General features: G+C 42.4%; 1 protein-coding gene across 1 annotated transcript in view; it reads left to right on the forward strand.

Moving 5' to 3' along the window:
- LOC144811986 (cathepsin E-B-like) overlaps positions 1-19,549 on the forward strand; it is a 461,737-nt gene that overhangs the window by 145,131 nt on the left and 297,057 nt on the right. The window contains exons 2-3 of the mRNA XM_078673901.1: positions 5,281-5,402; positions 12,076-12,142. The gene's annotated coding sequence lies outside the window, so the exon portion shown is untranslated. The remainder of the gene's footprint in view (positions 1-5,280; positions 5,403-12,075; positions 12,143-19,549) is intronic.

A 19,549-nucleotide genomic window follows, 5' to 3' on the forward strand; every position in this document is an offset into this window, starting at 1 on the left:
GCCCCACTCCGATCTGCCTACCGCCGATATCAGCTTACCAGCATGATTGGTAAGGTCTACTTAGCAGTTATGCCGTCAGCACAGGGGCCAGTAAAGCCCGGTGTTGCTTGTGAAGCTACATCGTGCTTATAATCTGCAGCTTTAGAGCCGCCCATGGCACAAAGGCTGGTAAGTGTCATTATCCACCAGATTCTGATTAGTCCCTTGAAAGGCCTGCCCACATTTTTTTTCATGGTTCTTTTTTTTGTAGTTTTGAATAGCACAAACTCGGCCCGAAGGAATAGGAGCGCTTTTACATGAGCACCAGTTGCATTATAGACGAACAGGGACACAATAATTTTTAGATGTGTGATTTGCCCAGGATCACAGGATGTTGTGGCTCCCTGCCGAGACTCGAACCCTGTTCTCCAGCTTTAAATTCGGCCGCTCTACCACGGAAGCCTGAAGCAAAGAGGTATCCGGAAGCAGCATTTGATGGCATCTGGGCTTCAAGGGTTAATGCTTTTGGAGTAGCCGCGAACGAGACCTTGTGGGGGCTGGGATGGGATGGTAAGGTGCCCCCACCCTTCTGTGACTTTCTTGTCATAGGGCAGGGTGGGGTTTGAGATGCTTACTGACCCCACCCTATGACGACCCAGGAAAGGGTAGGGAGGCATTTATAATTAGCATGCAGCTGCGCCAGGTTGATGTTCATTATTAAAATGCCTCTAGGGGCTGCTGCAAAAAGAGACGCTCGCGCAATAACCACTCCACGCTGTTAGTTAGCATAAAAGGCCATTTTATTAGTACAGGGTTGAACAACCAAATTTAAACATAACACCAATAAACAATTAACAATCCCCAACCTCATGTCTTTCATCCATCATCCTCTCCCACACTCCAATTACTCACTTCCAATTCACCCAGCGACCTCTTCACTTATACCATTTGCTTCCTCACTGCTCATTCAGCCTCCTCCAGCATCTCCAGCCATCGCACTCCTGCATGCCGCATCCCATCCTGCACCGGCATCCCCCTCCCCGGAAGGGTGAGTATGCCCGTCATGGACTCCTCACCCCTCCCAAGTACTGCTAGCACCCACTTCAACCCGTCCTAAACTGGCACGCTATTCAAAGCCAATACCCTTTCCCACTCCTAAAGGCAAGTAGGGTGGGAGGAAGAACTTCCTCTCCTGCCTCCTTATAAAACCTTGACCTAAACCCCACCCCTACACTGCTTAACACCCTGTCCCTATCTCGCGCGAACACCCCAGGGGAAGACTGGTCTGTCGACCTAACTTCCCAGGGGGCCGCATAGTGCACGTAAAATTGGATTGGTCCCCAATGACAAAAGAACAGATGAGAGTGGCCAGAGCTGCACTAAAGAAAGCCCTCGAGTGGCATGATGTCTAGCACGTCAGGGAAAATGCCTGCCTGACTGCCAACAGCGAGGGTCAGAGTATGACGTCAGCAGTGGGTGAAGACACCACTAGCAATAGGGCCCAAGTGTCTGCCAGGTACGTTTACCTGTTTAATGTGCCAGGCACACTGATAAATATATAATTACAATTCACAGCCCCAGCTGCATGTGCCTGCTAATACGTGGCTCTATGTCCAATCCTCAATGTTTAACAATAAAGGGCACTCACAGTCTGGGCTTAAGAAAACATAATTCCACCCCTCTCCCCCACCAGGCTCGTGTGTGCCACCCCACCAGACTCGTGTGTGCCACCCCACCAGACTCGTGTGTGCCACCAGTGGTGAGATAAGTGACTCTTTGGTGGTAGTTGACACTTGCCAGCCTTACACCATGTGGGAGTTAAAAGATTTACTTCAATTTTTACACAAGAATACAATAGTGATTGATGCTCCAAACATCTGTGCCCCTGGTATAATGAAACTCCCCAATTGATACAAGCTCGCCATGGGAAAAAAATCATTTTTGTATTTTCAGGTTTTGCATATGTCAAGGAAATCACACGTCTCTGGAAAAATCTTCTCTTAATGAAAACACTGTTTAACACAAGTAAACAATAATGCCAAGAATTCCTCTGGTTCCTTGTGTGCACACACTCTTACCCTCGTGGCCGTGCTACCCTTACAAATAGTCTCTAGTGTCTGACGGGTAAATCTTGAATAAACTAAGGGCTAGTGAGTTCTTACTATCTGTGGTTTAGACCTTTTGTTTGCAGTAACTGTGGATGTTGCTAAAAGAGCGGGTTGGTTTTTCTCACATCTTTTGTTTATCTAGGTCATGAATGATATGTGCCCTAGTGGTTAGAGATGTTGACTTCGAATCCAGGCCTCAGGGTGTGCTTGATGACTCAACAGGGGCGGAGCTTGGTCCACAAGATGAAGAGGAGGGAGATGGGGGATCTTCAGATTTTCCAAAAATCACATTGGCATATAATGTTAAAATGCATTAAACAACAAGCAGGGTGCATGATAGGGGCATTAGGGACAATGGAAAGGGAGAGGAGTGTGGATTGGTAGGAGTGCTAAGTGAGAGAAAACATAATATTTTGTAAAATAACTAAACATTTTTAGGACTTTCAAAACAGAAAGTGGGAGAGTGTGTGTGTTTTTATCTGAGTGTATGTAAAAGTTCCTTGTGAAATCCAAGAGGCACCTCACCATACCCGACTGAGAGCCCTGCACCCAACAATTTATCAGAAAACACAATCATTAGGGGGGTGCAACAACCTAAACACCCCCCCCCCCCCCGAAGCTATGCCGCTGTCAATGTATGAGTTTGGCGCTATAGTCTACAATGTAGTTCCATTGGGTAGCGAATAATTCCTTTAGACAAACAATAGTCATATAGCCATTTAGCAGAAAAACATGAATGTTTTAGAAACAAACACACTACACCCATTTTTGATCAAGAACATGTATATATATTTTCTGCATATATATCAACTTCTGTTCGTGAAAAGCGGGATGTCATACAATACGAGGAAAGTGGTTCAATAGTGACTGTTGTGACATGAAGTGAGAAGTGAAAAACAGAAAACAAGAAATTACATATTACTGATACAAAAATAACAGAAAGTAGTGGCCAGTATATTTGAATCTCTGTCCAACTAAATAAATCCAGTAGTAACCGGAACATTCAGCTATTTATGGTTACGCTGTTATCGGACATGAGATATTTGTACGTCAACGTCATCAAGAATTGAAATGTCATAAGGATGTTTGCGCAATATGTGAGTCCTCCTCCCGTTGTCTCACACCAGGAGGAGGTCAGTTTTCAATTTGCTGCAAGTTTCACACACGGCTACATACATTGTAATCGAGAGGCTGACATAAACCCCTGACTGGGAACCACGCTGCATGACCCGCTTTACAATCGCTCCCGGTTTCCCTACTAATAGTGGTTCGTCCCTGAATTCCCAGTACCTGAGACAAAAATGTACCCGTCAAGGGGAGGACTCACACCTTGCGCAAACATCCTTATGGCATTTCACATCTTGATGATGCCCTGACAAAGACGCCACATTGCACTCCATCCAGGATTAGAGGGGTTACATTTTTCTCGACTCGGCTGTCACACTCCTCTCTCGTCCTGAAGAAGACCCACCATGATGTCCTTATAAAACAGATATTTTAGGTAAAAACGTTGACATACTAATCTCTCATGTCCGATAACAGTGTAACCATAAATAGTTGAATGAAGAGAAAAAAAAGAAAATATATTTACACGTTTTTGATAAAAAATTGGTGTAGTGTGTTTGTTTCTAAAAAATTTATGTTTCTGCTAAATGACTATAGGACTATTGTTTGTCTAAAGCAATTATTCGCTACCCGACGGAACTACATTGTAGACTATATCGTCAATAATGAGGGATACTGGGTCACCCCGTTGTCTTTAATTGTTTATTACGAGCTTGACAGCCCTCCTGTCAGCCTTCCCCTGCTGTGTTGACAGGAGGACTGGCAAGCCTGCCGACACTCGCCGGATTGCAACTGTAATCCATGGTGGGCGTGCGGGCGGGCAGAGCTGCGGCGGCAGTTGTATAAGGCTTATAGGTGAGCCTTAACTGCAGACGCTACCATGACAGCACTTAGGACCTTCCTGCACAGTTTGGCATGCATGTCACACCATGCAGGAACTGGGGTGCAATTCCAGGGGGGCACAACATGTGCCCACCGCATGCACCACCAGGCCGAGGAACGGCAGAGGACTCTGTTAGGGCCCCCTTAGTTGCCTCTCTGCTACCCTTTTCATGGCGGGCTGACACCCATGAAAGGGACGGTGGACAGCATATAGCTGCCCCCTTCCGCTATGGTACTGCTGCATGAATACTGAGGGCGGACCCACACTGGTGGCAGTGGTCGGACTGCCGCTGTGAGTATGAGGATCCTGTGGACTGCTGTACTCATTACAAATGAAAAACAACAGTTGATGGACAGAATGCAGAACAATGTCATACATTCTCCCCAGTACAGAGATCTGGGCCTAAATCCATTGTTTTTTTGCTCTTCATGCCATTCCAGTTTGCACCCAGCCATGTGCAAATCAGTCTTGACCATGCGCCTCATGGGAACAATCCAGCCCGAACTGCCAAGCCAGGTCCTCCCTGGACTGGAAACAAGCATCCTAGGACCGGTTTCAGGGTTTGACCCCTCTTCAGCCAGGATAGCGTGATTCCAGTGGCATGGAAAGCTAGCCTGGCTGAAGAAGGGTGACATACCCTGAAACCGGTCCCAGGATGCTTGTTTCCGGTCCAGGGAGGGCCTGGCCTGGCAGTTCGGTCTAAACTGTTCCCATGGGGCACAGTGTCAAGACTGATTTGCATATGGCTGGGTCCAAACTTGGGTGGCGTAGTGGGCAAAAGAACGATGGATTTAACCCAGATCTTTTGACTGGGGGAGAATGTTTGCATTGTCAGCATTCCATCCATCATTTGTTTGATCTAACACTTTTCGCCCTAAGTGGAATAGGTAAGCCCAGACGTGGGTCCCTTGCTCACTGTGCCACTGGATTCAAGCTAGCCTGGCTGCAGATGAGCGACATACCCTGAAAGCGGTCCCAGGATGCTTGTTTCCGGTCCAGGGAGGACCTGGCCTGGCAGTTCGGTCTGGAAACGCTGATTCCTCTCAGCATTCCTTTTACTGGAGCTCACTTTTAATCTCTGGATTCAATCAAAGCGTTTGAAGGACTTGTTTACTTCACAAATATTCAACTCTCATGTCAATGTTCGAAGCACTTTTACTCACTGGCATGCATGCCTCAAATGGACAATTTGCTAGTCAATTGTTCATCAGGTATCTATCTGAATACTGTGTCTTTCTCATCTAGGTGTCCTTGCCTGCCAGATTTGCCATCTCCCCAACGATAGCCACAAGTTGTCCTTGAAAACCGGCCAGACTGTTCTTGCACGATGATGATAGAAAATGTCTCTAAGGCATTGTTATCTACAGGTACGTTCTGGTGCTCAATCACCTAGCAAGGCATAGCAGCACTGAGTGGAATTTATTAACTTCTAGTGTCCAAAATGGCTGCTGAGATCATTTGCCCTTGCATTGGTCCATAAAATTCCATTAAAAGATTCACCCAGTTGCACTAACACTAACTTTATCTGCCCCATTCTTAACAAAGGCCTCAGAAGGAAAGGGGATGACAAAAAACCTCCTCCTCCATGCCCTCATCCTTTGGACTAAGGCCAGAGGAGCTATGACTAGCAGTAGTGAATTTTATTCCTAAAGTCCTAAAGCGGAATGGATGACATTTAGAAGACATTACAGTATAACATTTAGTAGGCATTACATTGCACTTTAGAAAAGGCAACGTGCTCTTATATGGTGATTCTCACATGGTGAAAAGGTGCACTGAAATATATTGCTGTTCTCGTAACGTGTGGTGTGAACAGTAGCCTTCCAACCTATGATAGAAATATGCTCACTTATCACACTTATTACCGTTTTAAATGTGTCTCATGTACCTTATAGTAAGGATTGCATTTGTGAACATCACTAATAAATCATGGTACTTTACATATGTAGCATATGTATAGATAGAACTTATTCTATAAAAATGCATTGAAACTAACCTAATCCTAACATATCTAGCCCACTGCAAAAGCCAACAGTATATGTGAGAGCCTGGGATAGTAGGGTGAAGTTTACACAGGACTGGCACATAGGAAATAACAAGGTGTACAAAGCAATAGTGAGGTCCCACCATTTCAAATGTACTCGGGATACACTGTAGTTGATTAATCAGAGGTATGTTAGCATGCACCACCTTTATAGTCAAATCAAATGACTGCCTTTGCTACCTTAGTTCTGTCCCATCACATGGCAATTTAGTAGTTTCTACTGGATCCCGGATCAGAGATACTGTCAATTATGGTTTGCGTCTAAAACCTTAGCTTATTCTTCTAACATTTCCCTTTTCTTGGCCTTAGTAGTAGATTTTCAGTATTTTCATGTATTTCTGGAAGTTATGCTCTCTCAAGGGACGTGGTTGATGGCATTGTCAATTTTCTGAAAGGCCCTGGAAATACCAGAGGCATTTTTCTAATTTAATACAAAATTGTACAGCAGGCTCACAACGACGTTTGTGCGATGGAGATGGGAATCCAAAGTTAAGGTATTATTGGACAGAATGAGTAGAAGTAGGCTGAAATGGGCATACAAAAATTTACCATTATTGAGATCAGTTTAATCTTTCTTGATATGTAAACAAAGCTCCCTCAAGCCGTTTGTTTACATCACTCAAGCCTAGTTTGAAATCAACATCCTGGTATGCAAAGGACCTGAAACTGGAAGAACAAAGTTTGAATTACAAACTTAGAACATTGGCTAAAAGTCCCATGACAGCTGCACTTGAGGAATCTTAGAATCGAAGGTCTGTGTCAACCAATGAAGGTATAAGGAGGCCCAGTGGACCACGATTCATGATTAAAAACTGGTGATTATAAAATGTTTTGATCTTGTGTACAAGTGCCAGATAAAGAGCAAAGCCTGTCGACAAGGAATAGAGTAACTCAGAGCACTTGGATTTCACACAGATTCCCAGACATAATAAGACCAGACAAGGAGGCCGTGCCCTCTCCATCATGGGCCCTCGTCTGTGGAACAATCTTCCACTTTCCCTTAGCCATCTAGCTTTCAGGAAATGCCTAAAGACTACTCTGTTCTAGGATCAGCGCTGCCCGACCTGTTCACTTCATAGCACCGCGCGGAGATACACCTTCGGGTGTGAGGCCGGCGCGATACAAACCCATAAATATGACCTTATCTGTTAATAATCTTTCTAATCACCACAAGCTCTATCTCATTGTCCATCTAAGGTGGTGAAGTAATTGGAGACATTTGATCAGGTAGTGTTCCGGGTCCTACTGACCTTCACACACTTCTTTTTACAGTTGATCTACATTATTGAGGGGGGGAACTATTCAGATCGGCAGTATTTGCATCTGCTTTGGAATCTTGACCATTCCCTGAATTTTGGAAGGGGTCAATATTGCATCATCTGCTGAAAAAGTGAGACCCTTCAATCCCTGTAAATTACTGTTTGATCAACCTAATTGACATAGAGGTGAAAGGCTAAAAAATATTTTTAATTGTACACATTGAAGAACAAGTTAAGGATGTCAAATTGGGTCACTTACTGTCAGACAGGATGCAACCCAACTGTAACACTGCCAACAACATCCTGTCTCTATCCTTACTAATAACAACCATGTTCATATGAAGAAAGCTCTACTGTGTGCATGTTTCTTGAACTATAAGGCTGCCTTTGTTCTGTCACAAAAAATATACAAACCAAGGTCTGAAGCAGGTTTACGCTCTATCAGCAATGCTAATATGCCTATATACTGCTGATCTTGCTGAGGGAATTACAACGAGCTTGAGTTTAAATCACCCTACCCCGGTAGGACTAGACCCATGTCACAGTATTATTATAATACAGGACCGGCTTTAGGGTGGTGCCACTGGTGCCACCTCACAGGACACCATCTTTCATGGGAGCTGCATTTTAAAATATCTTGTGGAATTAAAAGTACTTGCTGGAGAGTTGTTTCTGTGCCCACTCCTTTTCAGGCAGTAATACAAATGTCAAGATAACTCTGATGATCAATGTACCTGCTGGAAAGATGTGAGATGTGTGACTCATTAATGAAGTAGGGCAGAGAGTTAATGTGCCTGCTGCAGAGCATGTGCAACTTGCAGATCACAGAATTATATTTTATGTGGATAGCTCAATGGGTTGCTGCATTTGTCACAGAGATCCTTTTGCCACTTGTAGTTTTTGAAAGTTACAATCCCTCAAATATAGCACAGTGAGCTGTGAGCTGGCATCTAAGTGTTGCGTGCAAAGGCACAGATTTAGACTCTTGTCTTTTTGCAGTCTTTCATGGCTAAAAAAGTTTTGTTTGGGTAGAAATAAATTCTTATTATTAACGCCAACCCCAATCACTCTGTTATGTTTTAAATCCTGAGTTTATGCTTCTCCAGACCCAGCACTCTTAAAATAGCCTGACTACCAGTATGGATGACATGTGACTCCTACACCATGTAGTCCTCATTGTCTTATGCAATGTTTCCAATAGATTGATTTACACACTTCTATGATTCACCGTCTCTATATGATGTGTGTGTAACATAAAGTGCTCCGACATCCTACATTTGTATGAGTAGCAAAATAAAAGAAGTCAAATATGTATACGAGAGGGGGTATGAAGAGATGAGGGGCACATTTGGGGGGTGGTAGTGAGGGAATCAATGGAGAAGTTTCTGATTGGTGCCACCAACAAAGATTGTCGCACTGGGCACCACTAGTGCTAATGTCGGCCCTGTAATAATATACTAATGATGCAGTAAACTTAGACTGTACAGCCATAGGGTTGCAGAGATAATTGACATAGCATCAACAACATAAAACCTACGAAGGCCACGGTACTGATTTTAGGCTTTAGCATGTGAACTCGATCATAAGGCATGAGTGCATAAAATATGCATTCACATGTAGCTATTTGTGAATACAGTTATATGACTTTGGGAACCCGAAGTGCCAGTTTAAAGTGATAAGTGACCACATTCACTTTGCTTTTCAAAGGCTCTAAGTGAATCTTTCTCCCATTCAGCACATCTGATATTGATAGTGATCAGTGTAAAATTAATTCATGCACTTATTTGCGGATATGTTCCTTTTATATGAAGGATGTTATGACGTGGAGTTGGTTCAGCACTCAGTTTTTCCTGATTTGTTTCATCTACCATTCTCTATGTCACAGACACATATCTGCCTTCAGCTTAAGGTCATTAAGCAATCTTTGTCAAGAATGTGGCAATTTTTAGAATTGTGTTTCAGAGGGCATACCACAGAATTTGGATCTTTAAGCTGTCTGATTAAACAGATAAAAGTGTGGTTATCTCAAAAATACCTAGACTCAGTTTCATATGCAACTGCAGCTCACTTACTGGTGGAAGTTGGTATGACATGCACATTTTAAAATTAGTGTCAGGCTAGAGAGATCACGAAGCGTTTAGGAGAAGAAAAAATAAGTATGTGACGTCATATAGCAATGAAATACGTTGCGAACCAACCTCAGAAAAGCTTTATCACAGTTCATCAACCACCATTTATTTGCATCTAATTCTTAGCTGTCCACCTCATGGTGTTCAGAAATTTTTGAGGGTTATACTTTTTTGGGGAAAGCATTTATTGTGTATATTGGACACTAGGGAATCAATGCCACATATACAGGGCTATTCAGAAGGAAAACTTACATTTGGGAGTGAGTAATTTACATGTGTAATATACCCTTACACTTTTGGGTAATTTTGCTACTTTTGGCTATTTACAAAAGGTTAGTGTAAATGTACTGAAAAGTATAGACTTACACTTTTCCACCCCATAAAAAAGGGGGGTGGAGCCAAATTACAAATATAAGTTACTACTACCAAAAAACAGTAGTAAGTCCAGCACTGCACACAGCCAACTACTGATACTACAACACTTTCCTATACCAAATAATAGAGGTAGGGACTCAAATGACATAGACAATATTGCTATATGAAATTAAAATATTTTAAATATTTACAAAAGAGATAAACATAATTTAAAGTTAAAAATATCTATAAATAGTACATATGTATTAATTTGTGTTACAATATAATGAAATTACTTTCAATTCTATACATCACTACTAATAATTATTAATGCAGGATAAAAAAATGAATTAAGGTACAAATTTATTTTTTAATGTAAATGTCTGCAAAATAATTAAAGATTTGATTCAAAATTAAATGGGTAGTGATGTAGTGCTTTTGTTCCACATTTAAAATAAATCTATAAAAATAATTCAGAGTAATATTTAATACAACAATATTTGTCCGAACTTTTTCCAAGTTTAATAAACTTTTTTACTTTTTTCTATATTTTACTAGATGACAATCTCAACCTCAACTGTAAATTTTGCAAATTATTCTGATTCCCAGGAATACTCACAAGTGTAAACATTTCCCAAATGTAAAAATTTAATAGGTGTACATTTCCAGATGTGAAATTGTGAAGGTTAAATTGCATTTGCACTTAATATTTGTTTTCTTTTTCTTCCAGAAGCAAACTATTTGTCCCCTCTATTTAAAGAATTATTCTTTTCGTCCGCAGAAAACTCTTACCTAGACTGAGATCAATTACTAGGCGTACCTTCCCTATTCTGAAAGCACACTGTCTACTAGCGAGTTTGTGGATGTGCACGAACTCACACAACATGAACGCTTGACATCTGCAGGCTGAATCGAAAACTATTCGTCTGGGGCACAACGATCTGCCATTCATGCACGCGCTTTTACCACGTACCTGATGTACGTAAACGTTTACCCCCCGCCCCCCAAACAAGTGCACAGCATTCTACATCGGAAGAAAATCCGAGGAATTAGATTAATAAATAACAAATTAAAGGTCGCCTACTTCCCTGGGGTCAGGCTGCCCTCTTTGCTGACAAATTTCATGTTTTTATCGGCAATCTGTTTTCAAAAACTCCTGTTATCTAAGAGTTAACAACGGGCGGGCTCTGGGCAGCTGCAGATGTCTCGTTGTGTAATTCTTTAACTGATTATGCTCTGTGCTGGTCAGTTGCTTTGAAGTGGGAGCTCTGCCCTGTCATGTTTCATCATTCGAGCCTGGGCAACATTACAATACCCGCGCAGACAGAAAACGTAAGAGTTGTGATAGCTGCATTTTGCGGGCCCTTTCAGAGTGGTTTTTTGTCAGTTACAAATTAGGGCAGGACTATAGGGGCCAATTCACAAAGGCCTTCTGGAATACTTGAAATAGTAATCCCCGTAGTACTCTTTTATGTATTCTTGTATACTTTTCTGAAATAGCCCCAAGACATCCAAAAATAGGAATAAAAACGGGAATATCACTATACAATTAGTACAAATAAAAACGGACTGTGTTCGCTTTGCACTTATACTGAGAGTTGGACATTTAAAACGCCTTGTAAGATTGTGTAATGGATTACTCCTGTAGTACTGTTTCCCATACTCGATAATGCTTTTGTGAATTGTATTCATGCCTCTGTGCACATGCACGTAGGCGATCACCTTCATTCAATCTGCATGCCAGATAATGTAGGTGAGACTCTATGGATGCCAATACTATCCACGACCTCCCAATCAAATACCATTGGCTTTAGTGATAACAATCGATCGACCATATTATTAAGTGTTGAAACATAAAAGGCACAAAAAGTGCTACAGCTGTCAGCAATAAGCCTACTACTTCAGATAGGTTTTCAAGGCCTTCCTGAACTGCAGAATCTGCCTGATGTATCTCAGTTCGTCCAGGAGGGTGTTCCATAAGCAAAATACAATATTTGGAAAAGCTCAGGCACCCACCACATAGTTGTTGCTCCTTGGTATGATGAGAGTCCTTTTTTCCCGGTGAGGATCTAAAGGCTGCTGCAAGTATTGTGGAGACTTCATGTGTCAGAGTATTGCATTGAATTCCAGAGGCCATCAGCAGCCCATGTAACATCTATAATCCTGTGAAGATATGTGCTCTACTGGTATTGCTGAATTATGGAACATCTGTGCTTTGTTTAATCTGGCTTTTAATACTTGTATCTTTTCTTAGACTGCACTCCATATCTCGCCAAAGATTTGACTTCAGCCAATGAAGGAGAGGCTTGTGTTAATGCATGGTGAGTACATAAAGGCCGTCCTGTGCCACCAGAAGTGGTCTGGTATTTCAATGCTCATAGCCTCCTAGAAGGGTCTTCGGCAAGCTAGTTTAAACACCAGATGGTCCAGCCGCAAAGTAATGCAACTTAGTGTAGGCTAAATGATGTCAAACTTGTCCTTCATCTTTGACTACCTTGTGAAAGGTATTGATTCTAGAAAGTGATCATTGGTAAGCCTTATTCAATTCAATTCAATTCTTTTATTCGATTAACCGTTTTGTCAATCATAAAAAGTACATCATAGTTAAACAATACATCATAAAATCACAATTGTTATTGGAACATTTTAGGTAATATACAAAAATTATTAAAAAGGGAAATAAAAAATAAAATGAGCAGGAATACAGTTTTTGTTCATTTACAGCGTTAGTACTGATATTCAGGCGAAATTCATTTCTAGAGTTTTACGAATGGCTATACAAGTTTTCAAGAACACGGCTAAATTCTTTGCCACATATTGCGAATCGAGCTGCTGCAAGGCTAAAAACGCCGGGCGACAGGTCCTCAACCCCATTTGGCGCAACAAAGGTAGAACCCAGCGCCTGCGTGGTACTGCATAGTAGTGACAAAACAGTACTACGTGCATTGTTGTTTGGGGGGAGACCTTGTCGCATGGACATTTATCCAAATCGTGTGACCAGATTAGCATTTTGGGAAAGGTAACCAAACGAACAAACAAATTAAAGCGAAACCTCGTTAATAGGTACTTTTCATAGTTGGATATATGATACGATAAATATGGTTGTATACCTGGAGACATCTGAACCATCAAAATATGGGCATTAGATTGTTTAGATATTTCGCCAGACATACGGAGTTCCCTTAGGTGAGTAAGACAATGATCTTTCAGGGTTTTTCTACTCATCTCAGTGATGGCTGAAGGCTCGATGATGTACAGGGTGAGGTCAAGGTCTTTCAGGAAATTGACCACATAAGACAGCCATGGGATGTTTTTCCAGGCCGACATCTCGAGACAGTCTGAGATCAGGGCACGCGTAAGATGACACTGGGGCTTTGTCCATATGCGGTGCCATTAGAGCATTGGTTGACACCTAACATAATCTGTTAAATAGTCTATCCCAAGCTCTATATGGCATCCAAAAGAGGGGGCGCTCCGGGGTAGAGCCAGGAGATATTTTACGAAGCCATTTTGAATTTTTTGTAGTTCATCTGTTTTTACGTAGCCCCAAACCCCGGCTCCGTATGTGGCGATGCTCAGGCATTTAGCTTGATGGATTTTAAGCAGTACTGAGGGAGATGGTTTACCCATTTTTCTGGAAAAGGAGACGAGGGCAGAAGTTGCACGTTGGTAGAGCAATCTTCTATTTACCATCGCCCTTTTCCATGATAATTTATCGTCTACAAGGATGCCCAAGTAGGGGTATTCCGTAACGCGTTCCAGTTTTGATTGGTCTATGCAAAGATGTTTCGAGCTTTTTACCTTGGGCCCTGATTGCATGACAAAGGTCTTGGTCTTATTGACCTTTAGCCCAAGTGAGAGCATAAAAGTGCAATATTTGTCCAGCTGTTTCTGAAGCTGCACTAGGGTCCTAGTGAAAATTACGGAGTCGTCCGCATAGAGGAGTGCTGGTATCGGGCGCTTATTGATGGTAGGTAGATCCCGGCTCCCCTCTAGCATGGCCGCTTCCAGGCCGTTGGTATATAAATTAAATAGAAAAGGGGCGAGGACGCAGCCTTGTCTTACTCCGCGGTTTATTGGAAAAGATGGTGTCAACTCTCCACCAGTACCAAATCTTACGCGGGCCGAGGCGCCAGTATAAAGCTCGCGCAAGAATTTGATAAGAGGTGGGTCAACGCCCAACTCGTCCAAAATGGACCACAGCTTGGCATGGATTACACAATCAAACGCCGCGCTAAGGTCGACGTAGACCATAAAAAGGTTTCCCCGTTTAACTCCAGCATATTTCCCTATTAGAAGTGTTAGGTTTAGTGCTTGTTCGACAGTGCCCAGTCCCTCCCGGAATCCATACTGTAGGTCCGTTAAGATGTTCTTTTCTGTCGCCCAGTCCTGAAGGCGGTCCAGGATTAAACGGCCCGCGACTTTACCCAGTGAATCCAGGAGGGAGATGGGCCTGTAACACGCAGGGTTGTTTCTCTCACCTTTTTTGAAGATTGGGAGCAGTATGGAAGAGGACCAAGAGTCCAAAAGGCCATCTTTTAATACTGCAGCGATTAGCTGGGTGATTATGGGAGACCACAACTCGATATTTAAAAGAAATATATCTAGTGGTGCGCCATCAGGGCCAGGGGCTTTTCCGGCTTTTGAGGAAGATAGTGCGCTTATAACTTCGTCAAGAGAGAAGTTAAGGTCAATAGGATATTCCCCTTTCTCAATGGGCTCGTGTACAAAGTTGGGATGAGCGGCACATTCTGCGGGGGGGTCACTAAAGATTTTACAATAGTGGGACACCCACTCATCCGCAGACACAGCTACATCCAAATACTGATGTGAACTACCCTCGCTCAGGAAGGGAGACTTTACCGTTTTCCAAAATAGAATGCTGTCTTTTCTATTACAACTCTCGTGTAATTGGGCCCATAAATCGTTCTTATGGTCTCTCCTACAGCTATGTTGAGCCTGCTTGTATTCAAGTCTTAGTTTAGCTATTTTTACTTGGTCTCTGTTTGGATTATGTAGCTCTTTTTTTAAGGCGTTTAAAGCTTTTCTGCAAGCCGTATTGAACCAGCCTGGCTCCTTGGGACAGCCTGGTTTACGGGTTCGAGAAAGTACCTTCTGGATGACTTTCAGAATTTCCCCAAAACTGGTGATAATTTGCGCTGGGGAGGATGCCTCGTTTAAACATGTATTAATCCAAGGGAGTGCATTTAAGATCACAGAAGTTGATGTTTCAACTGGTTCAATTCTTGACCATTTCACACAGTACCCATTATTTTTGGCCATGGACAATGTTTCTTGGGCCAGAAGGCTTTTCTTAAGGGGTTGAGGTGCACTCATAGGTAGAGCTAGCACTATCGTGTTAGGGAAATGGTCTCCGGAAATTTCTGATCCTGTACTAAACCGGGAAACAGTACCCTTTAATGAATAAGAGCATAATATAAAATCTATGGTGCTAAAACAACCCCTACCATGAAAAGTGGGATTAAATTCCATGGGGGGGTCGGTAAGTTCATTAGCAAAAGACAGTTCCAATGACATTAGGCTACCATTAAAAGAATCTCCTACAGAGGAGTGAGTAAAATGTGTCATAGGGCAATCATTTTCGTCTAGGAGGCCACAGTCAGATTTCATATAATGGGAACACAATTGTGCGTTGAAATCCCCTCCCCAGATTACATTACATGTAGTTGATGCAAACCTTGCACATAGATCGCCTACAAAAAGTGAAATTTCAGACACAATTTTAACACATTCTGCAGGTGAAAGATTGTTATAAAAATTAATAAAACAATATGACATACCATTTTTAAAAGTAATCAAAAGAATTTGGTAATACAAAGAAGTACACTGAAGGGAAATTTTCTTAACTACAAGCTTATTGGATACGTACACCGCAAGACCCCCCTTTGGTCTGCCGTGTATTGGTAAGCCTTATTACATACTGGAGGTTGCCAGTAGGTAGTTATAGTTAGGACCTAGTTTCCAGAGGAAGATCAATTATTGTTTTGCAAATAATTTTGGTGCTGTTTGACGAATCCTTGTGAAATTTACGAAACTAGTTTCACACTTAGTCCAGGTGCTGTCTTGAAAGTTTCTTGTTGATCCATCAAGCGTGGTCCGAGAAAAGAGGGAGTGTCCCAAAACGCATTTTCCCTATGTTTATTCCCATAGGAATTTTAGACTCCGCTACAGCGCAAACTGCTGAACGGAATTTCATCAAATTTGGCAGAAAGGTAGATATTGGTCCAGGAAAGTGCCTTTTTGTAAATTGGTGTAAATCTGTTCAGTAGTTTTAGAGATATTGACTAAAATCCAAATGAGGATATATAGGGATGCAAAGGCGCTGCAAACCCTTCCAATCTTGTGTTGAAAGCTGATTGGCTGCCAACACTTCAAACCAGGAAGTGTTGGCAGCCATCTTGGGACTCGTCTTGAGCTGAGTTCCACAAAAAACGTAATGAAAGAGAAGAGGGCAGGGTAGGAATACCCTGATCTCCTAGGCCTCTTTGGAGATCCCCGGCTGGGCAAAAAAATAATAATTGGCGGGAGCCATGCTGGACCACGGCTACTACTGAAATAGGCACCCAGGTGGGCCAGCTCAACGGGTAATTAAAGGAGAGGCGCACACTCCCCAATGGGATTATAAATGCCCCAGGGGCCATCACCTGCCCGGAGCTTATATATAAATAAAGGGGGGCACGCAGGCCCCAGGCCTTGAAGACCACCACCTCCCCAAGACCATATAGAAAAGTAAATTGAGGGGGCTAATCTGACCCACCCCCGGGGACCACCACCACCCCATTGCTAAATTAAATGTAATGGGGGCCACGCGAACCCCCCTGGGCCCTGGAGACTATCACCTTTAAAGGGTAAAAGTAAAAATAAAAGTGGCCTATTACAAATATAATTTTAAAAAAGGCCAGGCTCCCGGGGATGGGGTTCCCAGGGCTGAAGTCAGCCCAGGAGGCTGATTTCGACCAGACAACAGCGTCTCTTGTCTGGTTGTTTGAACCAGATTCTTGGTTAGCGGAGCCAGGGCTTACCAAGCTAACAAATAGGATTCAGCCAAAGCTGTGGTCATCATTCCAGAAATTCACGGGGAGGTGAAATACATTAAAAATTGAGACATCAGTGCTATCAATAAGATTGGGGATCACCCCTGGACTCCTGTCGAGCTTCCTGACAGATATGTGCTCTTTCAATTACCTCCGCCGTATGTCCTTATTCACGGAAGGAAGCTGACATTCTTCTCATTTTGAAAAAGCCATCAACAGAGCCTTACCAACTGTCCAACAATAGGCCAATCTCTTGATTGCTATTACCAGAGAACATGCTGGAAAAAGACATTGACAGACAACTAAAAGCGCATCTTCAAGCTGACAGCATATTGAATTAAACTCAAATTGGTATCAGGCCACTGCACTGCACAGAGCGAGTGATTGGTGACAGCACTTCATGAGAGCAGACTGCTTCTGGACAAGAGCCATATTGCAGCACTGGTGTTATTGGATCTCACACTGTCTCATATCTCATCCTAATTCGTAGACTAAAAACAATGGGTGTAGAAGGAAGAGCCTAAGATTGGCCTAGTTCACTCTTATCCAGGTGGTTGGACAAAATATCAAAGCAAAAATATTGTGTAGACAAAAATATTGTGTCAAGAATATCGAGTCCAAAAATATTTTGACAGCAAGTTTCTTTGGGAAAGCAAAGTTTTACTAAGCTTAACTCCACGCATATTGTAAGTCTATACTTACCTGTTTGCACGTACCTTGTCGATATTTTGGTCCTTGATATTTTTGACACGATCTTCTGTTCAAATTATATTTTGCACTTCGATATTTTGTCAGACAACCGTAACCACATTTAATCAGCTAGGGTATCTTCCTTCTCTTGGAAAAAGGGAGTCTTACCATCTGGGGTACCCCAGGGCTACATTTGGAGTCCCTCCTTTCTTAATTTGTGTATTTCTCCTTTGGCAAAATAAATAGTGCTTTGGATTATCTTTTATGTAATTTACAGATGACAATCAACCCATAGTGTCAGTGGAAGATGAGAAGAAAATTGTATAGTGGTAGTGATACAGTTGATGTGCACCAATGCATTGGTGCTGAATGGAGACAAAACTGATTTTTTTGTTTTGGCCTCCTATCCCTTGCCTATCCACCTAAATCGTGTCCCGTAGATTTAGAAGAGCCTCCCGTTCCAGTGCTCGCTGCAAAAAAGTAAGTTTCATCATTGACAATAAGCTACATTTTAATAATCAAGTAAATATGGGCTCAGCTTCCTGTTTTTTGTATCTGAGGATGCTATGGTGCTTCATTTACTCCATAGCAGACACACAAACCAATAGTCCGAACAATTAATTTATAACTCCTGGACTACTGCAATGCATTGCACTTAGGACTTCCAGATAAACCAGTTAGACCACAAAGAGTACAACATTGGGGAAAGAGGTTATTAATGGTAATAAAGAGATTTGATTTAGTCGCCACAGGCTTAAAAGAGCTACACTGGCTACCACTAATTAAGGAAGTACTTTTTAAGATGCTGTGTCCTTCTCACTGGGACTTTTATACATGTGACCCTGAGGTTCTGTCAGAGAAACTGAGTAATTACCTAACCGGCAGGGCCCTACGATTTTTAGAAGATCTGTTCCTTGCGATTCCTCAAATCAATTTTTATTGGCAGGGCGGAAGATCTTTGTCTTTCCTTACGTTAAAGCTGCGGAACAACATTCCCAGACATCTTATAGCTGAGGCCAACCCAAAGAGGTTTCCTACAGATCTGAAAACTTAATTGTTCTAACAGAAATAAGTTGTCCAGTTGCCTAGCACCAGGGCACACTTACAGGCTAGTAGCTGCTCTCAAGAAAAAAACATTTCAGCATTCATGTATTTTTGTATTTGGTATTTCTATAGCAAGAACCTATCCAAAAGGCAGAAGAGCTCTGTACATGGTTAAAGACAAACATAAAGTCAAGGAGTGATAGGAGAAGTAGTTTGTTTTGGGACAACTAATGCATGGTGATGTAGTGTTCAACAAAGCGGTGCGTCTTTAAATCTGGGGTGGTCCTGATGGATAAGGGGATATTGCTCCAAATCCTGGGTGCATAGGTGGAAAAGGCCTCTCACAATGTTTTTTAATTTTTTACTCTTCTTAGTTTTCAGTCCTATGGTGTCCTGGATGTTGGTGTGCTGTGAGCCAGCAGATATGGTGAGCTTGTCTGCAAGATAAGTGGGGATGCTGGTCATGATGACTTTGCAAACGATACAGCTGTATTAGAAGATGGTGAAGGCATAAAAGAGGAGCCAATGGTGTTCCATCATGAAGGGGGTGATGAAATCATATTTCTTTCGGCCCTGAGTGAGACATGCTGCGGCATGTATAATGCCCTCAAGGTGTGCCAGTGTGCTATCTAAGAATCTATGGAGCAGGGCGCTACCATCGTCCAGGTGCAACAGTATACAGGTTTGAACAGCAGTTCTTTCTAGTCATTTCTCTGAAGAAACACTTTCACCTTCTTTAGGAGACAGCTAGTAGAAGGCCGTTTTTCTATTTTTGGCAATGTGTTCTTTGAGGGTAAGGTTGGTGTCCAGGGTACATCCAAGTACTTAGCATTCAGTGAAAGTCAGGGTTTGATGCTGTAAAGATTTTTTGTTACTGGCCATGTTTGTACTGTTTCTTGTTTGTAGTTCTGTACCAAATAATAGGAATTCAGTTTTGGT

Source organism: Lissotriton helveticus, chromosome 1_1, assembly GCF_964261635.1.
Source record: "Lissotriton helveticus chromosome 1_1, aLisHel1.1, whole genome shotgun sequence".
Lineage (NCBI taxonomy): Eukaryota > Metazoa > Chordata > Amphibia > Caudata > Salamandridae > Lissotriton > Lissotriton helveticus.